At 46.2% G+C, this 26,283-nt stretch overlaps 1 protein-coding gene across 3 annotated transcripts in view; it reads right to left on the bottom strand.

Moving 5' to 3' along the window:
• Positions 1 to 5,269: 5,269 nt before the first annotated feature.
• Positions 5,270 to 26,283, bottom strand: part of AKAP12 (A-kinase anchoring protein 12) — a 512,834-nt gene continuing 491,820 nt past the window's right edge. For all 3 annotated transcript variants that reach the window (XM_078649388.1, XM_078649389.1, XM_078649390.1), the window contains one exon: positions 5,270 to 5,409. The gene's annotated coding sequence lies outside the window, so the exon portion shown is untranslated. The remainder of the gene's footprint in view (positions 5,410 to 26,283) is intronic.

Here is a 26,283-nt window from a genome sequence, read left to right as displayed (position 1 = left end):
TGGAGGAGGTTTTTCCTCGCTCCATACAGTAGCCGTATTGTACGAGGTTTAGTATCCATTTGTCCATTGTGACCTTCTTCCACTCCTGGAGGAAGTCCCTTATTCTGCCTCCTACTGGTGTTGTGTTTGAGGAACTGTTTGTTGCATAAAATCAGGTTTTGTTTTTTCTTCATGTCTTGATGCCCCCCCTAGAGGTGTTAAGGTGGGAGTTTGCCTTACGGCAAAGTCGCTTGGAGGTGGGTTGTTGCCCTCCTCTCCCTGCCTGTCCTAGTCCATTTGAGAGCCCTCAAAAGGACTGTCCTCGAGGCTGGTACTGCCAGAGCTGCTGCTGCTGTCCCTGGCTGTTTCCTTGATAATCATGTTGGAAGGTTTGGTGTGATGTACTAGGCAGGTGCCTCCCCAAACATTTGGCCTTATTGAGGGTGTACCCCTTCTCATCCCTCTGAACTGCAGTGTCCCCATAGGTCATGCTGTCTCGTAGTGCTTTTTGAGCTGATTTAAAGAGTTAAAGGGTATGTTCAGGATGTTGTTCTGTACCTCTGGCTTGAAGCCTGAAAGCCTACGCCATGCGTGTCTTCTCTCCGTCACCCCAATCATCATTTGCCTGCTGGACGTCTCTGCAGCATCCAAGACCGACTTTAAACATGTGTTAGCCATGTTTTTGCCTTACTCTACCAGGTGGGCTGCCCTTTGTGGATACTGTTCTGGTAGATGTTTCAGGAGTTGCCCCACTTACTCCCAGTACTGTTAGGTGTGCCTGTTAATTAGGGCGTTTGAGTTAGCGATGCGCCATTGAATCTCTACACTCCGTTCTCCGTGGAAGAGGTGTGGCGCCGCGGCCAGGGCGACTGACGCTGGAATCTGGGGACCACGGTTCGTTCCCCGGCTACGGCGGCAGGTCAGCCCAGCACCATGTGACTCTGGGCAATAGCTCGCTTAATCTTCCCGACGGCCCCCCAGCGCCTAGAGACCCTTACGGGTGATTGTGCGCTTTACAAATGTGGACTTTACTTTACTTTCCTCCCCATGAGGTCCATCCTTCTACTCTCCTTGTCTGGAGGTGGTCCGGCATTTGTGGGTACATTTGGCCTTTTTCCTAGCTGTTGCTGTAATTATTGAATCAGCTGGCACTGATCCCTGAATGTATGATGGGTCCTTTGAGGAGTGCTTGTACTTCTTTTCTGTCCTTGCGGTCACTGATTTACATACAGCTGGCTCCCTGAAAGCCTCCCTGCCCTGGTCCAGCACACTAGGGAGCATGGGCAGGAACTGCCTTCTTGTCTGTTGAGGTAACAGTTACCAGGAGAAAACATGCCTTGGGCTTCTCCAATTTCACTCCATAGGTCTATGCAGCCTTTTTAACAACCATATTATAGACCCCTATGTTCGTCTGGCGGTGAAGGCCTCGAAGGGTATGTGACTACTTCTTCCGGTAATTCAGCATCAAGGTCATGCAACTCAAAGTCTTATACCTCAGAGGACGTAGAGTTCTGGTAGGTTTGCTGATCCTCCTTGCCTTCTAAGAAATACAAGGCCTCTTCCAGTTCCTTGACTGGTTCAGGCATTTTCAGCGGTTCAGGGTCTTTGTCGCCCCTTTCGACTTAGACAGCGGGCTTCGGCAGGGTGACTGGCTCATCCTTTCGTCCGTGTCCTTTTTTCACTGCAGGGAGCAGCAAAGAATTACAGGAAAGAGTCCCCTCGACTCAGCTGCTGAGGGGAAACCCTTTTCTATTGCACCCTTTCTAATAAGCACCCCATCTTCCTCTTGCAACAGTAGAACATGGTCTTGACTAGCTGTACTCTGCCAATGTGCAATGTTTGGTGATGTGGAATTCCAAACAATCAGTAACCCTGTTGGACGTCGGATAGTACTTACTTGTCTGAGGTGATTCCATCGTGGAAGGAGGAACCTGAGCCATATCCAGTCAGGTTTTTAATCACCTGGGTGAATGAGGGGCAAGTACCTACTTGGATGTGGAAGCACCCTTCCCAGAGTGATCTCTAACTCTACAGTTGCATCTTTACCCCGTCAACGATAGGCCCTGGAGGAGGGCCCCTCTTGAATGGGATGCTGCTGGTTGAAACCCCGGTGTTGAATGGTGGTTGCAGCTTTATCCCTCACTCTGGACTGTTTTTGAAATCAGTTTTGGGTGACTAGGTCTCAAGAGCCCTCAATTTAATAAGATGCTAGTCCTCTTGGCAGAAGAGGAACACCCTAAACCACGCATGGAGGTGGAAGAGGACACTGGTGTTTACTTCCCTGTAGGCAGGGTTCGGCTGTATCAGTTATCAGCATTCAATATAATCTTGCCTTCTTGCACCAGCCCATTCCATCTCTTCTGGTACAACTCGAGAAGATGTTTGATCAGCTACTCTATCTCCTTCTAGTGGTAACTAACATGCCTAAGAAGGAGTGTAACGAATGTAACGAAATAAGCAATCCACAGTTGAGGGGACCCTCACAGCAACATGTTTACCAGCCCTGTCTATCTTCTTGCTTTTCTCGTCTGGAGATGAAGCATACCCAGTAGCCTTTGCAGCAGCTTTTTTCTTATCTGTGTACATGTTGAAGGAATCTGACTGGAGGTGCCCTCCCATGTATAGTGGGTCATCCAGAGCAATCTTGTATTTTGTTCTCCACTCTTGAGTAATTGCACAAACTTTGAACAGTTCCCCACAATGTTCGGTGACACACCGGGTCATTCTTTTACACATTAGAAATTACTGCACTGCCCTTTCACAACATTTCCACCAGAAAATGGCCTTCCTGCATGACATGGAGCTAAACTTTGTGGTGCCCCTAGCTCATCAGCCGGTAGGGGGCAGGCAAAGATTTTCCCTGAGGATGCAATTCTAGCACCGCCCAACATCAGGGACTTTGGGCAATTGAATAACTGGAGGCATCTTACTTGATTCACAACACAGTGTTGAGATATATTTCAGTGCCAGCTTCAAAGTTGGAGTTGATTTCACCTCCAGAGGGGACAGGTCCTTCCCTCGAGGTGGACTTGGCATCAGCTGGAGCAACGTCTTGGAGTCTCTAAGCATCGGCACTGGAGGGCGGATACAAATGTCAGTGCCTTCTCTGACCAGTCTCTGGGGTTTGGGGTGGGTGAAGCCGAACTCCCTTGCGATCTGTCTACAATGGAGTGGCTTTTGGGGTTGAACCCCAGAGAAACGATACCCCAGTGTGGGTAGAGGAATTTGGGGTTTGCCTTGGGCCCTTGCTCTTAAGCGACGGACTCCTTGCCACTGGACGCATCAGGTGACTAAGCCTCCTGGCTTTGTTCTTTTTGGGCACATGGAATAGTAGACTGACCCTTGTTTTTGAAGGCTTTGTATTCTGTATCGTCCGATTCCTCATGGTCTTGAGTGATGAGGAGTATGCACACTTGATTGAGGTCTGAGCACACAAACTTTGCACTACAGCCTGGACAAAACTGGAATGGTACATCCTCAACACTCATTCTATTGCAAAGTAATTTTTTTACGAGCCAAGTAAATGCAATGAAAAAAAACGCCTGTGTGGTCAACCTCAAACCGGTGATGTTCTCAATGCCTTAAGTGTCTGCAACCAAAAGAGGCAGCAAGGTGCATAACTAATTCAGAGCTGATACTGAAACGTCAGTATCAGGTGGTAGAAAAAAAACAATCTGAGGTGGAGTCTCTACCCTAGTGCACTGTGGGCTAAGGGAGGAGTTATGAGATCTTGAGAACAGACTTCTACGAACAAAAACAACTTGCAAATGCCAGCACAATATGCTAGAGGGCAGAAGTATGCAGAGCATGTGCAATCTACCAGCAGCACATGCTACAAATTAGTAACTCCCTGAATGCGAGCAAACATAGGGTAAAAGACATCCAGTCACAAAGATGGAAAAGATTTTATGCTCCAGGGGAAGAACAAGATGAGGAAGCAAAGCAACCAGAAAACCATACCATTAAAGGCGATACCCCTGTAATTAGAAGGAAAAAAAATTCATATTGGTCGAGACGTTTTTAACAGGATACAAACAAAAATAAATTACTAATATTTTGCCAGTGTGTACAATGTGGCAAATTATAGAATTTTGAGAAGTATATTCTGTGGCCAGTTTTGATTCTCCGTAGTTGCTTCATGTACACAAGGCCAGTTACGCACTGAGTTTAACTACAATCCACCCATCCAATCCTACAAACATGGGGAGGACAACTTGAGGGGGGGAAAAAAACAAAACACTGAAACGTCAATAAAAGCAATGACTTTATTTAAAGCATACCGGTCAGAAATCACAGTTTTTCGTTACTAAATATAAATGAGCAGAATGAGAAACACTTACACAAACCAGTGGGTCCAAACATGTAACTGCCATTGGAATTTCAATCCAGCATTTTATAACTTGCATTTCACCTGCTGCAGGGCCCACAATAGAAGAATTTTAAACTTTAAAAATGCAAAAAGATTATTAAGGCTCATATTAACCCTTTGGTTTTCAAGAATAATCCATAACGCATCCTCCTGCCACCAAAATGCACCGGTCTGTTCGGTGCACGACCATGTTAAGAACCCGAGGTATCCTCAAAACGGCCTGCAAAGGTTTTCCATCTTACCCCTGCCCGGATGTTAAAATCAAAATACAAAACAATGTCAGTTCATTTATAGGTTGGTGACCATGTACGTCAAGTCGGAAGCTTGCCTAATAATTTTAAATGGTAATTGAAGAGAACACCATTCTAGTACAAATTGTTGCCCTTGGGCACGGAATGTCCCTTTGTGGAAGCTAGCAAAGTAAACCACCACATTATGAATTTCTAGGTGGGAGCCAGCCAAGCTTTGATGAATGGAGTCCAGCTATAGTTTGTGGCCAGCAAAGCTTATACATCATGGTCACGTGCACTCATTTCATATCTGGTTTAGCGCAAATGCAGCATCATATTTTGTATCCATTTATATCTATTTATATATATATATTTATAGTCAGAGAAAAAATATACATTAAAAACAGAATTCGATTTAAGATATACACATAAATACACAAGGAATTATACTCCGGTTCTGGAAGTATGTTAACCGGGAGAGTCTGAAACATCGGTAAACTAAGCGTTGATAGTACCGTCCAAGTTAACGGTGGAAAGTCATATTCTGGAACGCTGAGATGGCATTTCTCTTTTCATTTTCATCGCATAAGAACAAAAAATAAGCCTCGAGAAATAGAGAAACTGTTAACTTCCGGGAGTTCAATGAGCGTGTAGTGCGAAAGCTCCTGAAGACGCCTCAGGATTGTCAGTCAAGTTCAGGGAGTGATCCCCGACAGCGATGGCTGCCCTCACAGTTCGGGAGCATTGGTCTTTAGATCACGTCAACAGATCAGTTCTGCAATAGCTTACACAGATGTGTGGTATCTTCGGAACACAACACATTTCGTAGATCTGGAAATGAGAAAACAAAAACAAATTTAAGGAATAGGTTTATTTTGCGCTTGGTAAAAAACAAAACAAAAAAATACGTAGTTTAACACCAGTTCACGGAAAGAGTACATGCAACGTGTGGCAAACCTGTCAAAAAATAATGCTGGTTCATCCCAAAGCTCCTCCCCTACAGTTTTAACACCTCCCTATTTATTAATTATCCAGGTTAAATACGATCAGTGGTGGCTCCCTCCTCCGCTAAGGCGGAAGAGCATGGTCCCACTGCTCCCTGAGCAGTGGAAAATAAAAATAAAAACAAGTTAACATTTTATTTTCCTTTGAGACTCACGGAGGTCCTGGCTTGCCGCAGAGGGAACAGCAGTGGTTTGCACTCTCCCTACAAGTGCATGATGCTTTGACCGGCTCTCTGGGGCCAGCCAAACAGTCATGAGCAGTTGGCATGTTCCTCATTGTGTTGCACAGCCCGGGGAGAACATGCCTAGCCTCCCCAGGCACAGCCTGAGCGGCCAAACAGGCAGCTCAGACCAATCGCTACCTTCTGGTGTAGGCTGCAGCAAGCAGCTGGGAAGACAAAGATGGACGAAGCGTGCAGCAGAGGCAAAACATGTACATTTAAAAAAAATCTATTCATCCCGAACCCCCCCCGTTTTTTTTTAAATAAAAAGCAAAGCACAATTAGTGGATTTCTTGTAACTGAATGTCTCCACTTTTGCCTCTCATTGATCTGGTGTGAAGTCAGTTGTGGTGACTACACATTTCTACACAAAACCAAGCATCGATCTGATGACCACATTTATTCAAAGAAGGCGATGGCTAGCAGCTGGAGAAAAGAAGAAAAAACAGCTCCCCAGTTGTTCAATAAACCAGACATTCATCTGCTGATCAACCATGTGACAAGTTTCCTAGAGGAAAGGTGGAACCTACAACTGGGGGGCGGGGGGTCCTCAAACAAGGGTTCATAAAAAGCATAGCATTTAAAAGCAATTTCCGTCCCTAAGAGAGTAAGTGGCTTGGTGGCACAACATAGTGGATGCAACCCAGCACTGAACATAGGTGTGAAAAAGAGATCCAAGTGGACGCTGAAAATAAAAAATGATGGCAAGGAGATAGGTCATGGAGGACATCGTCACAGCGCACTACCCTGGGTCGAATGCCTGTGGTGAGAAGACATCAGCAAGCAATAACAGACTTTGACATTCCAGGATTTACCCAAAGATGAAGTCAAAGTAGGTGACAAAGGAAAAGTATGGCTACTAAATAGAAGGAAGACTTTACTATGATGCAAGGCATGGGGAGGGGGGAATAGTTGAAACAGACCTGGGCAGCAGACTTTGTGGCCATTAGGGAATACAGAGATTTCGTGAAGGACAGAATACAGCAAATTTGGCATTCTGGCCGTAGCATGTCATGCTGAAAATCCTTAAAGGGGTAAGTGAAGGAGATGGGTAAATCAACACTACAGAAGATTTTATCAAAGGTAAAACACTGACTAAATTCCTTCAGGAAAAAACAAACAAGCATTTGCAATGCAATAGGTCTCGCGATTTTGAGAGTTTGAGCTATTGGCATCGTTAAGGACAATGTCTTATTTATGTGTATTTTAAAACATAAAAGGCATTGTAATTTACAATGCCAATAGCTTAAACTCTCGCAAATGCGAGACCTATTGCATTGTAAATGTGTGCTCTAAAACTACAAATAAGCGTTGGGAGAGAGCGTGTACACAAAGCTACTTGAGAAAATAGTGCTTGGAGGTTTTAATTAAAGCCTACCTAGCAACAACTCAAGCAACAGAGGGGGTTGCCATGGGAGGTTACAAAATATGGCAAAGCGGTACAAAGGAGGGACTACAAAGCCTTTATACCAATGAACAGCCATAGTTTAGAGCGAGCAATGAAACATGCCAATGAAATATGTGGGCAGTTTCAAGTCCCTACCTAAACTGCACATGCCTCACAGAGCAACGCATGCGCTGCACAGGCTCGATCTAAAAGGGGCCTGAAACCATTCTCTTTAGGTTGTTGTGGTTAAATGGCAGTTTGCTTTTTAGGTCGAAGCCTAGAGCTGCGCACATGCGCAGTCTCTGACGAGATTTAGTGTTATCAGGAGGTTTCAGTAACAGGCTTTAAGCCCCGCCCTTCTTTTCCATCGGCCGGCGTCACAGTTTATGCTAAGCGGTGGCCAGCCATTGGGAAAGAGATCCAACATATTCTTTTCTCTTTGAGCCGTGCCACTTGGACGGGCTCACTTTACTTACTCCTGTCGCATAAGGATTATCTTTATGGGGCCATGTTTTTCAAACAAATGGCCCCATAAAGATAAACTCCCGCGCGATAGTCTTCAGGACGCCCTTGTTTGCTCTATGCTGCGGTCTGGTTCCTTCGCGGCAGAGGTGAGGTTTCATTCCTTTGTGTCCAGAAGCACACATGGTAACCGGTGGGGGCCATAGCCTGGTCTTTGGAGACGGGTCTTTAGCATACCCTGCACAGCTCACTGCGACCATCAATAATTCACATCCATTCCTGCTGACGCAGTCTGTTGTGTTCAAGAGGAGGAGGAGGCGGCGTGCAGGGGCATGGCGGAGGTTTGAGGCACTGAATGGAGAACGCAGGGTCTACCCAAGGTCACACATGACAATGACAAAAGGAAGAGAGATTTTAAACTTCCAAGATCTTGTCAGCAAATAAATTGCCTTTGTGCCAAGCTAAATTAGCTTTCTCGCCAGTCCCTTCCCTTTCAAAAACTGCCGAAGCACAGTTCATAGCTATAAAAGTATGAAGAGAGAAGGAACTGTTCCCTAAATACAACACATTTTTCATATGATACTTATTTAGCAGCAATCAATCCTAAGTGCAAATGTGCCGAAAATAGACAAATTAGCAGCCATCTCTCAAACAAGCATTTAAAATGCAATAGGTCTCGCCTTTCATTAAGTTAAAGCCATTTGCTTTGCTATACAATACCATTAGCAAAGCAAATGGCTTTAACTTAATCAAAGGCGAGACCTGTTGCATTTTCAATGCTTGTTTGGCTTAGCGCCTAGACGCTCCCCTCGGAAGCAGCCGCTCGTGCTTTATTAACCCGTTCACCGAGGTGCGAATTTCGCTGCGGGTGATTTATGACTCGGCGTGGTTCAGACAGCCCCCGGCTGTCCTCTGCACATGCCCACCGTGACGTCGGACTACCAGCCGACGCATGTAAGGGTTAATGGATGTTCATTCATTCCCAACAATACGAAGTGTGTTGCAAATACTGCACCACTGTCCTAACCTGACCACCGCACATCGCCTAGCACAATCCTTTCATGCCCAGGAAACAGCTCTGAGAAGGTGCCTAGAGTAAGGTAATCCAGAAGGGACATTACATAGCATAAATAAGAGGATGTTGAGAAATAAATCATCTGATTAAAATCTGACCTAAAATGTTTTCTAGAAACTCCCACACTGAATTTTAGCTAAAAACATTAGGTCTATTCTTTCCTAGAAAGCCATTATATGCAACATGGTGCAGAATTTATTTTCAAAGGAAGGAGGGGCGCTCCAAAAGGCAACCTCAAAAGAATATAAAATCTAACATGACGAGGTAAGATCTGGGTACAATTTGGGGATGGACGCAAGAAAATAGAGACCCCAAATATTTAATGAGTCCAGGCAAAAAAACGTTTGAGGTTTTACCCAAATATTTCAGTATTGCAGCTGCTTCAGTCATACAGTAAGCATACCCTGGCTATAGGACATTTTCAAAACACCTTCCCACTGACATTAGCCCCATCTGTGAAGTATCAGAAATTCACACAATTAACCCGATTATCTTCTAATGAACACCGAGCACATCTTGTTTATTCTCTAAACACAGTTTAGAGATGTAGTATGTTCCACACATCTCTTTAAAAGTGTGCCCCTTTAACTATCTGAGCTCGGTCACAAATTAATATGTGGAAAAACTAGGATTTACAAAAAATAAAGAATTTTTTTTTCCACATTTCTTTGCGATTTTGCTAAATGGCGTATTTTGGGACGTGCATTTAAAAAAAAAAAAAAAAAAAAAACGCTATGATCAAAATTCTTGGGCTTCCCTATAGCACCGGAACGCACATCTGGGAAATGCTTCACTACTTCTGCACCGATGGTGTCACCCTCACTCATAACCGGATCAGGATTGTTGGGATTTAAAATTATATTAATCTCTTTCCAACCCAAAACAGAGGACCCTGTCTTAGAGTTATATATAGCGCTCCACAGAGTTCTTGAAACTGAAAACTAAAAGGTCTATACCCAATAATATCTATTTTTTTTCTCCAGAAAATCCTGCTGGGTATGCAACAATTTCTCTTTTAACGACTTTACAGACTTTGTTGTCTATATATTTTCGTACCTCCAAACCTAGAATGAAACAGAAGTTTTTTTTCCCTTCCCCCTATATTATCAGTAACATTCAAAATTAACAACTCCTTGGACTTGTAATTATCTTTGTTTTTATTTGAATAGGAAGTCTTTCTACCTGTCCTTCCTTATCACTGGAGTTACAAATCATCCACACACTTACCCAGACTACCCTTCTTTTTCTTACAAACTTTAGCAAAATGCCCCACAATGCCACATGCTGCACCCTTGTTTGCGTGCAGGTCAAAATGTACTGGATGCAAGATGTGAGCTGCTGTCACTGCGATAGCACTTGAAATTCACTTTTTTCCTGGAACTCGACTTTTTACACCCTCTTTTTTAAATGTATTTAAGGACCTGGCACTCACTTTTTGTAACAAACTTCAGAAAACTCCTTGCATTCACTTTTTAATGCTCTAGCACTACACCTTTCTTACTATAGCTAAAATATCCTTTAGCTCAGCATCTCCATTTATCAATAGCCTTTTCTGTATAGCTGGACCTGATCTCTAATGAGTTATTCCTGAAAATGATCAAATTTACAATCATTTGCTAATTTTCTTAACGTACTTTATTCATCCAGTTTCATTGGCGTCCTGTTTCCTTCTAAGGAACTTATATCGTTCAATGCTATTGCATACGATTGGCCAACAAACTTTTAGGTAATACTAGGCGATTGGCCAATTTGTTTTAGCATCTAGTTGCTTTTTGTGCTGTTTCTTTGCATGGGTTTATCCTCTGCTGCCATCTAGTGGATTGACATTCTAAAACACGGTTATACGAGAATGGATGTAGCCACTGCAATGGTTACACCCCACCCTATTTTTTTGATGATGCCAGGCGAGCCTCTCAGAGTGGGAAGACTGGGTGGATTGTTTTGAGAACTATTTATCAGCATTGGAAGGCTCCAGATTTCCTCCTATCAGGAAAAAAGCACTATTGTTGGAATCTTTGGGAAAGGGAGCCAGTAAGTGTTTAAGTATTTGCCACCTGTCCGAGAAGCTTGATGGAGCAGAGGATATATATATATATATATATATATATATATATATATATATATATATATATATATATATATATATATATATATATATATGATTCAGGTACTGCATCGTAAAAGCATGCCCAGTGCTAGAATGAGCGTACAATAAATTTTATATTTACAAAATAGAAGTGAATTTACAGGTTAATGACATTGATCCGGTCATTAGATAATGTGACAAAGATAACTAGGAAATTTTACATGCAAAATTAAGGTGTTCCATGTGATAGAAATAAATAGTATTTCATGTGTAACGGGTAACGAATAGTTTTCTTACCTGTCGGTGTAGTTTTGCAGCTTGAAGATCTTTCTGGATTCACTATGCTGTGCATTATTCCGCGGTCTTGTGGTTGGGTCCGGATTCGTAGTCTTTTCTTTGTTTTTTTTTTGTTTTTTCTTAGCCCAGGTGGGCGTCGGCGTCACACCCCCTTGGGTGTATTTCCGGTGACGTCGGCATGCTTCCTGCGGAAGCTCCCACTCTTGGGCGCCATCTTCGGGTTCTTTTTTTCCGTGTTTCTTTCGTTTCCGAAGTAATGGCAATGTTCTAATTAGTTGGTATTTTACCGCTCTGTACTTCTTAAATATCCTTTCTTATGTTAACCACCTCTTCTCTCTCCAGCCTCATCTTTCTGGCGGAGGTGGGTGGGTTCGCTAGTGAATCCAGAAAGATCTTCAAGCTGCAAAACTACACCGACAGGTAAGAAAACTATTCGTTTTGCAGCGTGAATCTTTCTGGATTCACTATGCTGTGCATAGATTTTGTAGCGGTTTCTCATTTCTGTGGCGGTTGGGTGGAAGATGAGCGTTGGGTATTGAATATGTGCTGTAGCACCTTCTGTCCAACTTGAGCTTCCTTGTTCATCTGTATGTCCACACAGTAGTGCTTCGTGAACGTGTGCACCGAAGCCCATGTTGCCGCCAGGCATATGTCTTGTATGGGTGTGTTAGCCAGGAAGGCTATTGTAGCGCCCTTTTTCCTAGTGGAGTGGGCACGTGTCCCCTCTGCTAGCTCTTGTCCTGCCCGCTTGTGGCAGAGTTGGATTGTCTGTGCGATCCATCGTGCAATGGTCTTTTTGGTTACTGCTTTTCCCATGTAACTGTTGGCGAATGACATAAAGAACTGTTTTGTCTTCCTGTGTCCCTTCGTCCTTTCGATGTAGTGCATGACTGCCCTTCTGGCGTCCAGGGTGTGCAGAGCTCGCTCTGCCGCAGTTGTTGGTTTTTGGAAAAAACTCGGTATCTGTATAGACTGGTTCATGTGAAATTTAGATACCACCTTCGGCATGAAGTTTGGGTCAGTCCTCATCACAACCCTGTCATTATGTATTTGTATGTAGGGTTCTTGTAGCGTCAGAGCCTGAAGCTCGCTTACTCTGCGTAGGGACGTTATTGCAACCAGGAAAGCTGTTTTCATAGTTAGCATCTTTAAGGACGCCTTGTGGAGCGGTTCAAAGGGCTCTTTCATGAGTTCCGTTAGGACTATGTTCAAGTTCCATGCCGGTGGCGGCACCCGCTTGGGCGGTGCGATCCTTTTCGCCCCTTCTAGGAATCTCTTCACCACCTGTGATGTGAAGAAACTCCTGCACGTTTCACCCCTTGTGTAGGCGACTATTGCTGCTAAGTGAACCCTCAAGGAGGATGAGCTAAGGTTCTTCTCTAGCAAGTGCGTCAGGTACTTTAGCACTGTGGAGTCCCTCTTCATTTTATTGTGAAGCCTTTCTTGTCTGCACCATATTGTGAACCTCTTCCATTTCGCCCCATAGCACTTCCGAGTGCTAGGCCTTCTTGCCTCCCGCAGGACCTTCAGTGTACTTTCTGGCAACCTTAAATGTGCGAACTCTATGTCCTCAGGAGCCACGCTACTAGGCTCATGCTCTCTAGCTCTGGGTGCAGCACCTCTCCGTTCTGCATGGAGAGTAAGTCTTTCCTCCTGCTGAATCTGTGGGGTGCACACTGTGTCATCTCCATGATCTGCGAGTACCATGTCTGCCTCGCCCACTGTGGTGCGACCAGTATCAGTGTCATGTTGCTCGCTCTGCACTTGCTCAGTACTCTGTGCATCAGTGGTATCGGGGGAAAGGCGTAGGCAAATGTCCCTGACCAATCTATCCATAGGGCATTCCCCAGTGACCCCTCCTCGGGCTGCCTGGATGCGAAGTTTCGGCATTTTGCATTCTGGCGTGTGGCAAACAGGTCCACCGATGGAGTTCCCCATCTGTCGAATAGGTGCCTTGTCTCCTGAGCATTGAGCTCCCACTCGTGGGATGCTGAAGTCTGCCTGCTGAGCCAATCTGCTTGTATGTTGTCCTTCCCTGGCAGGTGTATGGCCAGCAGGTCTATCTTGAGAGGGATTGCCCACCTCCATATCTCCTGTGCTAGCGTTGAAAGCGGGGCTGACTGGGTGCCCCCCTGCTTGTTGATGTAGAACATCGCAGTGGTATTGTCTGTTTGTATCAACACCTTGTGATTGTACAGTCTTGTCTGGAAGGCTTTCAGTGCAAGGAAGATTGTCTTCAACTGTAAGTAATTGATGTGTTTTGTGGCATCCGTCGGTGTCCACAGTCCTCTCACCTTGAGCTCCTCCATGTGAGCGCCCCATCCCTTCAGGGATGCGTCTGTGGTGATGGTCACTGTTGGCGTTGGGGGCGTTAGAGGCTTTCCCCTTGCTATGTTCTCCATGGTCCACCATGTCATCTCCTTCTGCACTTCGTGCGTTACAACCACTAGATCCTCCCAACTGCCTGTAGCTTGTGACCATTGCTCCTGTAGCCATTCTTGAATGGGTCTCATGTGGAGTCGTACATTCGGTACCAGGTGGATGCATGATGCCATCATCCCCATGATCTTGCTCGCAGTCCTCACTGTCCGAGCTTGTCCCTTCCGGTAGAGGCGAGTTTCCTTCACCAGCGCCCTCGCCCTCTTCTCGCTGGGGAACACCTTGCCCTGTAAGGTGTTGATCTGTGCTCCCAGGAAGATCTTCACTTGTTCTGGCTCCATTGATGATTTCTTCCAATGGATGGAGAACCCCAGGTTTATGAGCGTGCTGGTCACAGTATGTGCGTGCAGCTTGCATTTCTGGTATGAGTTTGCTTTCACCAGCCAGTCGTCCAGGTAAGGGTATACGTGTATCCCTTGCCTTCTTAGGTGCGCTGCGACTGCTGCGAGGCACTTTGTGAACACTCTTGGTGCCGATTTTAGACCGAAGGCCAGTGTCGTGAACTGGTAGTGGCTTTCTCCGACGGTGAACCTGAGCATGTGTTTGTGCTTTCTGTTCATTGGGATGTGCAGGTATGCGTCTTTGAGGTCTATAGTGACCATGAAGTCCCCGATCTGCAATTGTGGGAGCACCTCTTGCAGGGAGGTCATTTTGAATTTCTGCGTTCTTATGAATTTGTTCATGAATCTTAAATCGAGAATGGGTCTCATTGTCTCGTCTACTTTTGGTACCAGGAAGTACGTTGAGTATACTCCTGTGTTTCTTTCCTCGAAGGGTACCCGTTCTATGGCCTGCTTCTGCAGGAGTTCTTTTGCTTCTTCCTGAAGGCACTGTAGCTGTTTGCCTGCTAGTGGTTTCCTTTTTGGTTTTTTGCTTGTTGGCCTCCCCTCCAACTCTATGCAGTATCCGAATTGGATAATGTTGAGGATCCATTTGTCTGATGTGATTTCTCTCCACTCCTGGAGGTGGTATCTTAATCTTCCTCCCACCGGTGTCCTGTGGTCGTAGGTGTCTAGTTTGTCTTGACCCATCTGTACGTGCTGCCCCCTGGGTTCTTTTTTGTGGGCGGGCACACGGATTTTTTTGAAGTCACTTGGAGGTGGGCTGCTGGCCCCCTCTTCTATTTTGCCCCCGTCCATTTCTCCCTCGAAAGGACTGGCCTCTTTGTTGGTACTGCCAGGGCTGCTTCTGATGACCCTGCTGAGTCTGCGAGTCTGCCTGGTGCGTTTGCTGGAAAGCCTGGTGTGATGTACCTGGCTGGTTTCCGCCTCTCCCGCCGGGCCTCCGTGACGGGGTGCCCCTCTTGTTCCCTCTGAACTGCAATGCCCCCATGGATCTTGCTGTTTCGTTATCTTTCTTCAGTTGGCTGAGTTGTTCATCAACTGTTGGTCCGAAAAGCGTGCTGCCGTTGAACGGTGTGTTCAGGATGCTGTGTTGCACCTCCGGTTTGAAACCGGATATCCTGAGCCAGGCGTGCCTCCTTTCCGTGACGCCCATCATCATGAGCCTGCTGGCGGTGTCTGCCCCATCCAGGGCCGTTTTAAGGCAAGAATTTGCCGCATTCTTCCCCTCTTCAATCAGCTTTTCGGCTTTTTGCCTGGCACCCTGGGGCAAGTCCTTCACCAACTGCCCCAGTCCCTCCATGATTTGGTACATGTGCCTGTTTATCAGGGCGTTGGAATTAGCCATGCGCCAGTGGGTCGCGGCATTCCGTTCGATCCTTCTGCCCACCAGATCCATCCTTTTGCTCTCCTTATCCGGTGGTGGGCCCGAGGTAGTGGGTACGTTAGCCCTCCTCCTTGCTGTGGCCGTGATAATGGAGTCTGCGGAGACCGTGCCCTGAATGTAGGCCGGGTCCTTTGTGGCATGCTTGTACTTCTTCTCAGTTCTGGGAGTTACTGCCTTGCATGTTGCGGGCTCCCTGAAAGCTTCCTTCCCCTGAGCCAAGACGCTCTCGAGCATTGGAAGGAACTGGCTCCTCGTTTGTGTTGGGAGTAATGTTTCCAGAAGGAAGTCTGCTTTCTGCTTCTCTTCGTCGAGCTTGAGCTTGAAAGCTGCTGCGGCAGATTGTATCACCGAGTTGTAGGCCCCGATGTCGTCCGGCGGCGAGGGCCTCGAGGGGTAGGTGTCGACCACCTCCTCCGGGCTGTCGGTGTCGACATCGATGTAATCTACCTCCTGAAGGTCAGAGGGTGCCGACTCAGTATCTGTCCTGCCCTCATCTTCCTCCCCATAGCTGTAACCTTCGTAGGGATTCTCGTACTCCTCCTGGTCGTCGAGCACCTAGACGTCCTGGTCTTGCTCGGTGACTTCGGCGATCTCTTCTTCCTCCTCGACCACCTCCATCACTGGTGGCTTGGTCTTGTGAGGGATCGTGAAGGCTTTCATCTTTGCGTCGAAATCTTTCTTCCGCTGCATGATGTTCTCCATTTCTGCCTCGAGGCGCCTTCTTTTCTTTTCCATCTCGGCCGCGTGTTCCGCGTCGGATGGGTCGGCCGCTCTCTTCGACGGATGGCTCGTCGCCGTGCCTCTCGGAGTCGAAGTTTGACGTCGAACCGGATTTCGGGTCTCTGGTCGTCGTCGTCAGTTTCGGGTCTCTCCCTCGTCGATCGATCCTTTTCGGGGACGATTTTCGACGTTTTCTGCTGATCAGCAGCTCTCGGCGCCGGGGACTCCTTCTCGGAGGATCCGCTGGGCCTGGGAGTAGTCGCGGACGCCGCCTTTTTTGGCGTCGGCGCTTTCGGGGCCTTGCCCTCGATTTTTCTAGACTCAGAGTCTCTCGGGTTCTTGGGGGCCGAAGAGTCTCCTACCTTGTCAGAAGTCTTCGTGTAATCGGTCTCTACGACCGTGTAGCTGTCGTCTTCGGCGGCAGCGTTGTCTTCTTCCTCGGAGGACATCCCCAGCTCGTAGAGTGACGGAGTCGGGGCCTTCCCCTGCAGGGCGGCGTGTGCTACCCTCTGCCTCTCTCTCACACGAAGGGTCTTCGGGGTGAAGGCGGAACAGGCGTTGCAGTCTCCGCTCTCATGGTCCACCGGTAGGCAAAGGTTGCATACCGGGTGCTGGTCCTTCTGCGCGTACTTGTGGTGGCAGTTACGGCAGAACTTGAACGGCGTGTTGTCCATCCTCTAGCGTCCAGGGCCTCTCTGGTCGCGTGTTCGTCGACGGTCGTCGAAGATCTCGATGGAAAACGCCTTATCCTTGCTTGTTTTTCGTCGGTGAAGTCCCCTGGAGTCTTCAGGTGACTTCTCCTCGTCTTTTCTGTATTTTCCTTCTTCTTTCTCCAAAAATGTCTGGAGCCCAAACGGGAACGATCCAGACCCGACCGCGGAAAAAAAGAATCTGAAGATGGCGCCCAAGAGTTGGAGCTTCCGCAGGAAGCATGCCGACGTCACCGGAAATACACCCAAGGGGGTGTGACGCCGACGCCCACCTGGGCTAAGAAAAAAAAAAAAACAACAAAGAAAAGACTACGAATCCGGACCCAACCACAAGACCGCGGAATAATGCACAGCATAGTGAATCCAGAAAGATTCACGCTGCAAAACTGAAAATGACAAGAAAAGTAGATGCTACACGGGATTTAGTTAAGGTAACATCTGTGAATCTTTCAAACATTTTAAATGTGTATGCCTTAACATATATGCAAAGATTTCAATATATGTGTAACAGTGCCTTTTTTTTTAGGAATACCCTATACTTACATGAAACAATTGTGATTTCATTGAAATGTTTATTAATGCATTTGTGAGATTAATACTTTAAGCTATACAATTCGAGATTCATATTTTAGCATAATTTCATTGTTGATGAGCGGCTTTTCATGTAGGCATCAAATCTTGCTTCCTTTTCCAAACGAACTGAATGGTCTGAAGAATATAGAAACTTTTTGTAAAGTTGCCACGTGTTCTAATTCTCAATTGTTTCCTTGGACATCCACAGTACAACTTGACTACTTGCAACAAAATATGTTGCATACTAGAACAGACGCTTGGAAATGAACTGTTAGAAATTTTGAGAGCATGATCTCGCTTACTCTCTGAAATATCTTAATTGCTCATGTCTAAACTTGAATGAATGAGGGAATTTAGCCGGAATCGCCTCCGAAGGGGTTTCTCCGCGCTAGAGGTACAGGTAAGTTAGGCAAGCAAAATCAGTTATTGTAGAATTCTGTTTTCAGGAGATTTCTGAAGCGTACAGGGAGAGAATTCCAGTACCATGGGGCAAGGTAAGAGAATGCTCTGCGCCCGGCACCAAGTTTCCTGTAGCATGGGATCACAAGAAGGGCTTTTCCCTTGAGTGGAGATAATAATAATGGAAATTTGTATAGCGCCTGGTTACGCTAAAAGCATGTCCCCACGCTGGAACTGAAAGTGCAGAGACAGAAATAGGGGAAAGGCCCGATTATCCTAAAAATAGATGAGTTTTAAGTTTCTTCCGGAAGCTCGGTTAGAAGGATCCAAGCGAAGGTTGAGAGGTAGAGCATTCCAACTCTTCGCCACCAAATAGCGAAAGGACCTCCCTCCCATGCGGGTCCTGCTCACCCTAGGGACCTTTAATAGGCCTCCGTATGAAGAGCGCAGAGCGCGAGATGGTACATGCCTAGTGACAAGGTTCTGGAGTGGTGCTGGCGCCTTCCCAGCAAGGATGCGATGGCAGGTGCAGAGGGCTTTGAATTCAATTCTGCTCCTTACTGGCAGCCAGTGGAGGGTCTGAAGGGCAGCTTTGGAGTTCGATCTTTTAGGGAGATTTAAAGTAAGGCGAGCTGCCGCATTCTGTAAAACCTGAAGGCGGTTTGTTGCCTTACAGGTTGCTCCCAGATACAATAGGTTACCATAGTCCAACCGCGATGTGACGAGTGCATGCACCAGCGTTCTACGGGCAGACGTAGGAAGGAGAACAAGGACCTTCCGTAGGCTTTTTAAGACGCTAAAGCATAAACCCGCCACCCGGTCTATCTGGGGTCCAAAAGATAGGTCAGTATCGAGCCAGACACCTAGGTTTTTGACTTCTTGACGGGGAGTTGGGACCTCTCCTAGGCATGGGGGCCACCACGCCGACAACCAGACAGATGGGTTCCTCCCCACCACGAGCACCTCGGTCTTGTTGCCGTTTAATTTGAGGCAATTAGTGGACATCCAGGTTGCAAGATCTTGCATGCAAGCTCTGAAGCTGTCCATGGCAAGGCCGGGCGCACGTGAAAGGGAGATAACCAGCTGCGTGTCATCGGCGTAGGACACAATTTGCAGCCCATGACCCACAGCAATGGGTGCCACTGGGGAGACAAAGATTAAAAAGGGTGGGGCTCAGGGACGATCCCTGGGGAACGCCCTGGCCCAATCCTATGTCCCTGGAGTAGTAGTCGCCCTGGCGGACCTGAAAACTTCTCCCAGTCAGGAAGGATTGGATCCACTGGAGATACATGCCAGGCTGGTAACGTTCGATTCTTTCTGCAAGATAATCAGATCCAATACAGTTGAGAGTTTTGTGGACTAGGCAGCAAATTTTGAATTTGATTCTTTGGCGGATAGGCAGCCAGTGAAGGTTTCTCAGCAATGGCAGGGAGAAAATTCTGTGGGGCATATTAAGTGCCAAAAGAGCAGCTGCATTCTTAATCACCTGAAGTCTATTCAGCAAGGATTCATTTGCGGTTGCAAGAAGGGCATTACAATAGTCGAGACAATTGATTACCAGAGCTTGGGTCAGGGTCCTCTAAACAGACAGAGGAAGAAAATGGAACACTCTACGGAGGAGGCTCAGTAAGAGTGTGGTCCAAACGGACTCCCAGGATTTTTACCATTATTTTCGGGGTAGGGGCTAAGCCAAATTCTGTGGGCCGCCAGTCCGGGGTCCATAAGGTTTGAGTGCCACCAAATCATAAGATTTCAGTTTTGTCAGCATTTAGCTGGAGGAAATTCTCAGTCATCCAGCTAGAGATTGCCCGCATACCATCATCAAAGGGTGGTTTGGTCTAAGCTGTTTTGGGATCAAATGTTAAAAAAAGTGGTGTGTCATCCGCATAAGGGAAGGGAGTGAACACGTGATCTTTGCATGGGCAACATACATGTTAAACAGGTTAGGGCTAAGACAGGAGCCCTGTGGTACCCGCTTCATGAGCTTCATGATGCGCGAGCGGAAAGGACACAAGTTAACAATTTGAGTGTGTTGGTCCAGAAAGATTGCCAGCCATTTTAACGCCAGTCCATGGATTCCATTCTCATTTAGTCTTTGAAACAACTTGAGGCAAGACAGTATCAAAGGCTACGGACAAGTCCAGCAGCACCAACACAGCCTTGTCCAAGGCAAATCTGATATAGTCTTTACCGCCTATAAGAGTGGTTTCAGTGGAGTGATTAGGTCAGAAACCATACTGAGATGGATTGAGGAAGCATTGCGCTTTCATGTGCTCCATGAGCTTAGTGTCGATATGTCTTTCCAAAAATTTACTCTTAACTGAGATAGGGCGAGTTTGCTAGCCGTTTCGGGTACATTTGCCTTCTTACGGATTGGAAGCACTTGTGCCAACTTCCATTCGGGAAGGAGTTTCCCCTTCGCTTAAAGATGCATTTAATATGGTCAAGTCAAGTCAAGTCAAAGAATTTATATAGCGCACTACATACCCAGAGGGTCTCAAGGCGCTTAGGGAGGGGATGGTGCAGATGGAGAAGGGCTAGCTGCGTAGCCAATAGGGAAAACAAATTGGCTGTCATAATATTGAGGGGAGAGCCAGATTTGGCAGTTTTCAAAATCTCTTCCACATTCGATACTTGTAAAGAAGGGAAACTTTCTAAGCAGGCATCCTTCTCCCTCAGTGATGCGGACAAAAGGGTAGTTTTATCTGGAGTTTCTTAGTCGCTTGGAAATTTATCATATTTTGTTAATTTTTCCCTCAAAATAGTTGGCAATGTTGTTACATAATGTTTTGGGGAGGAGCCTTTCCGTGCTTCTCATTCTTGTGATACAGTGCTATGGCAGCTTTATAAAATATTTTCTCCTTCTCAGTTTGCGATTTGCGCCATAACTTTTCTAATTTTTTTGCAGTTAGCCTTCTCCCTGTGAAGCTCAGAAGTATACCAAGCCACGTGCTTTCTTTGGGGGATTGACGTACTGTTTTAACGGCACAAGAATGTCTGTGGCATATTGTATGACGTCATGGAATATATTTAGCCTTGTGTTAATTTCCCCCAGGTGCTTCGAATGTGTGTGGGGGGGGGAAGATAACATTTACCACAAAAGAGTATTGGGTAATCTTGTGCCATTGTCTTTTGGGATTGTGGATGGGATTAGTAGGGGTACAGACAGACTAAGTGCCAGTGATCCGACCAGATCACTGGGCAGGGGGGGTTGTGCACATATGCAGGGTGAATTGGAAGAGATAACATCCAGGGTATGCCCAGCTGAGTGAGTAGGGCCATCATTAATCTTTATCAATCCTAGGGAAGCCATATCAGCAAGGAAGTGGGCAGAGTCGATGTTTGAGCTGTCTTCACTATGAATATTGAAGTCTCCCAGCACCAATAATTCCTTGGAAGAGATAGTAGGGTGGAACAATTGTTTCCATTAGTTTTATAGTGAAGTCCTTAAGAGGGCACGGAGGAAGGTAAATAAGAGCGCCCATCCAGCAATCCTGGGGCATGCATTCGGTCTTAAAAATGCAAATTTCGATATCATTTCAGGCGACGTCAATGATATAAACTCAACGCTTCTTTGTACACAACGGCAATGCCTCTGCCCACTTTATGCTCCCTTGCCAGTCTTAAAATACAATAGGATGGTTAGAGCCAGGTCTCCTTGAGAAAAGCTCAATCCGGGGATTCAGAGTTAATTAGATCCTATAGTTCAGTAGTGTTTAGGCAGGGACCCAATGTTTGCTAGGAAATCTCTCCAGTTATGAATGGAGCTATGATTTGATTTATGGATTTGTAAAGCGCAGCGAATGCCCATGGGCGTCTTGGCGCTAAATCAGAGTACTTGACCGAGCTGCTCAGCCAGAGCACAGCTAATCCGAACTGAATAACCATGTTTTTATCTCTTTCCGAAAGGACAGTAAAGAGGGGCTGTTTTTATTTGAGATTGGAAGCTGGTTCCAAGCCGTCGCTGCATAAAGCAGGACGCTTCTCCCTCCCCATCTGAGTTGTTTATATCTGGGGACCTGGATCAGGTTAAGGTTACTGGATCTCAAGGACCTGTTGGGCTGGTACCTTACCAGATGGGTTTTTAGGAACTGAGAGCCTACACCTTGTAGGGCTTTGTATGCCAGACACAAGGATTTAAATGTTATTCTGTTTTTCATAGGTAGCCAGTGCAGAGCTTTTAATTCGCGGGCTATTGGTTCATGTTTGGGTATGTTCAGCACCAACCCTGCTGCTGCATTTTGTAAGCGTTGAAGTTTCATGAGAAATGGGTCGCAGGACTGTCTATACACAAGGGTGCATCTACTGCTAGCCTGATATTTTCAGGGACATGGAGGATCATGTTGATCCAAGGGAACCTGGCCCACATAAGGCATTGAAAGATTAAAGAGTATGGTTCTGTAGCATGTATCTGAGGCATTAGCAGGCTGACCCGTTTGGGGCAGCAGCTGAGTAAGTGCGCCTAGGAGGGGAGGCTAGAGCACAAGAGGCAGGGGGCCTGGCTCCTGGCGACGGCTGCGCGCGGACGGCAGCCCTCTGGAGTGCCAGCTAAGTCATCCTACTTAAATCCAGGAGACGCAGGACAACTAGCCTGTCAACCCTGCACTTCCAACACAACAGGAAGCAGGAAGGGCTGCAGTAAAAACTCACTTGCTCGATCAACTCAAACGGGAGAAACTCCGCGGTGGACCAGAGAGCGAGCGGAAGGCAGCGCTGACCAGGTGGGTCCAAATAGGCAGTGTGAAAACAGCAGAGTACACAACAGGATCAGGAACAGAACAACGAAGGATTTTTTAAATAAGTGAAGTACATGCCATAAAGATAAAGTTAAAATGAGTGTTAAAACCAAGTGATTAGGTTAGGTCTGGCAAGTACTGAGGTTGCCTTACAATGAATGGTTTATGGAAGCTATGGAGCTTGAATTACTAAATTCTTCCGGATTGTAAACTTTTTACCTTCTACATCATCCTCATTCTAGCGAGGACAACCAAAGGGACAGAGTGGACTGGCATTTCCGATTATGTCAAGAGATGTCACTCCGGACCTCATGGAGTAGAATTACACAGATTTTGAGACTGAACTAGGCTCACCCATTTTGCAGCATTAGGACCGACAGCTTGGACATCCAAGGACAAAGCAAAATGACGTAAACTGCAATCTACTGCCGGCTTGTATACGAGCTGCTGTGACTGCTATAGCGACGGACTGAGAATTTGTCTTTAACGAACCGGACATTTGAAACTATCTGAACTTTCCCAAGGATTTGTAGAAGGGTCAACGGATATTCTTTTTATCCAAAATCTCCCTCCACTCAGCAAAGTGTTTCCCTTCATCCTTGGATCTCAGAAGAGTTTGATATTGCTGCATTAAAACCATTTAGTTCAATTTAGGATTACATACTATTTATTTAAATGCTCTTTACCCTTGAATGAAATATTAAAACTGATATTTAAATTAAACTCTGCTGATTGACTCATTTACTTGTGGGTAAACCTTTGATTTGTTTTTGAAAGCCTGTGCACTAGCATACCCAAACTTGGAATCATAACCATTTGAGTGTAGCAATTATATTCCTGGTCCTAGTTTGGTAATTTGCTCACCCTCCGAATATCCAGTCTCTTTCAGCACAAACAATATCCATTGGAGGACCAACAGAGTATGATGGTAGCCAGAAGTTAAATGAATAAAATTGAAATTCCAGATATAAAGTTTTGGGCCCAGTGCGCAACGCTACAACATGCTCCAGATGAGGTGATGGAGGATGTCTATAAAGAGGTAGTGTTAAGACAGCTGTCTGCAAAGTATTAATTTGGTCAGATGACGCAAGAAAAAAGGGACCAGTTGATAGTCCAGCGCAACAGCAAAAAAGATTCAAGAGATTGTGGGCAGCTTGAAATCCTACCTTGAAGGATCCAATAGCAATCACAAAGGTTGGGGAGGAATCCGAAGTCCAGCGCAACAGCAAAAAAGATTCAAGAGATTGTGGGCAGCTTGAAATCCTACCTTGAAGGATCCAATAGCAATCACAAAGGTTGGGGAGGAATCCGAAAAATGGATGCCGGAGAGGAGAAATTCCAACTTAGATAACAAAGTTACTGACACAACAGGCCTGGTGGATGAAGTTGACCAAGTGAATGCAGTCCGGGTCAAACCTCAGTCCGCAGGTGGAGACACTAGCAAGAACAGTGTTTTATTACATCAGCATCATGTTGGCGCCTTCAGACATGGAACCTGGTGGTTTTGCGGTGGGCATGGATTGCTGTAAATGTGGTTATAAAGGACATTTGGGGCACATGTGTAAGGTGGCTGAGAAGAAAGTTGCCATGGTTGAGCAAGAGCAATCAGGTTACAGGGTACTCATGGTACAGGAGGAGTGTTGTGGAAAGCATTGATCTGGAAAGGATAACACGTCCTAAAGCAGTCTTTGAGGTCAATTGGATGATGGTTGACATGGACCCTCTTTAAACAATAGTACCAAGAAAGTGGTTTGATGCCACGTGGCCAGGAGAGCAGCTGGCGCCCTCGGATGTCATTGTTAAGGGATATCAATTGGCAGACATTGGGGCTGAGGGGTTCATGAATGCACAGATCAGATTTGCTGGCCGGCAGACAACTGGAAAAATCTATATCGCCCTGGACGGTCACCCTATTCGGAGTTGGATACTTCAATACAACCTTTTCATCTTGGTCAATTCCAGGGCCAATAATCAAGTGGCAATTGATGCAAATGGGTTGGAATACATATGGCTCGTCATGAGAAAGTTTGAGAACAGGTTGGGGGAAGTTAAGAACTATATACATGCGATGAGACTAAAGAAAAATGCAGTTCTGGTTCGACCGGTCACTAGGAAGATACAGATGGCTGTGAGGGCAGAAACAAGAAAGATAATCCAGCAGCTATGAGAGGATAAATTAATAGAGATAACCCAATAGTTGACTCCAGTGGAGACAAACAAAAAAAAAACACTTTGCTACTGAGAAGTTGTGGCCAGTCTTGAGGAGGCCACAGAAGGATCGGGTGGTTCCATTTCCAAAGGTGACTGGATGAGAGCCATGGAGCAAGATTTAAGACTAAAGTGTGTGCTGAAGTTAGTTACAGGGGCGTTTAGGATAGAGTATGCTGCCTGATGGCATGAAACCATTATTCAAGGGGGTTAACTAGTCTATTCTTGGTGAGTGCTTGTTGATGGAAAAACAAAAAACGTATGTCACCCAGTGCGCTCAGGCCTTCACTAATCAGCTTGGCACATGAGGTCACTTGGGCCAAACATTAACCACCAAGAGTCAGAGAAACATTTTGTCGGCCTCTCATGGATAATCAGTTGAAAGAACGGATTGAGAAGTGTGGTATTTGCAAAGACTCAGAATGCCGCATGAGAGTGGGAATTGTAAAGTTGCACGAGGAGCAGCATCTGTCTGAAGTGAAGAAGGTATGGGAGATGGTTTCATTAGACTTTATTGGGCCTTTTCACCCTCTTCCAGAACATAATAGGCTTGTGGCTTTTTTGGTGGATGCTAATTCAAAGTGGTTAAAGGTAGCATTCATGAAATGCATCACCACCACTTCTACCATTGAGCTTTTTAGAGAGGTATTTAGAATGGCATATCCTCCGTTCTTCTCACAGATAATGGTACACAGATTACGTCACATGAAATGAATTTTTTTGGACATCCTTGGGGAGGCATGCATGTTAATCACTGTATAATCCCCAGGTGAATGGTTCAGTAGAGAGGGTCAACAGGTTTGTAAAAGGACTACGCAGTTGGCGTGTAGTGCTGGTTTGTCCTTGTGGTTAAGAACATGGTTTGGGCGTATTGCACCGCTGTCAACACCACTACAGGGAAAAACTCGCTTGAGGTGATGTGCAGCAGACAACCAGGAACCAAATTGGTTCAGTCTTGGATGCGGGAGGAGTGGCAAGGAAAAGAGGGTGCTCAAGTGAGTTTGGAGAAATGCTTTAGTGTTGTGGGAGATTGAGGTAAAGCCTGGAGGCGGACTATGTGGTTTAATCAAGTTGAGAGGTTCGTAAAAGGTCGAAATGGTCAGTGGCAATTGGACAATAGTTAAACTTGGAATCTCTGGAGAACAGCCCTATACCAGAGACAAGGGGAGGTGGAGAAATGTTTGGGTGATGTGGAAGGTACATCTGGGACGTGTTCTCCATGCTTGATGATGGACAGTGAATCCACTAGTGATTTGGGAGGAGACAGGTGTGAGGAGACACCAAATGTGCTGGGAAGAGGAGATGGGTCAACGGCAGCTTCATAAGTCCGTAAGGAAGCAAGAGTGAGGAGACCTCCGGGCTATTTTGGGGAATAAGTTTGTGATGAACCTTTTTCTGTGCTCATGACGGCTCACTGCCGCCATAAGTCACGGTAGGTGTGCGCTCATGACGGCCGGGAGCCGTCATAACGTTGCCGCTCAGCCCATGTGCTGGTAATTCCCCACCTATGCGCTGTTAATTCCCCTGTGCAGGAGAATTAATCAGTGGGCTGAGCTCCGACGTCTCCAGGCCATCATGAGCACCCACCCACCGTGAATAATGACGGCCAGGAGCTGTCATGAGTACTGCAGCGCCACGCCCAACCCCGCCCCCCCCCTCG

The sequence above is a fragment of the Lissotriton helveticus genome, chromosome 6 (assembly GCF_964261635.1).
Source record: "Lissotriton helveticus chromosome 6, aLisHel1.1, whole genome shotgun sequence".
Classification (NCBI taxonomy): Eukaryota; Metazoa; Chordata; class Amphibia; order Caudata; family Salamandridae; genus Lissotriton; species Lissotriton helveticus.
The sequence above is the reverse complement of the archived record's forward strand: the minus strand, read 5'-3'. Positions and strand labels throughout refer to the sequence as shown.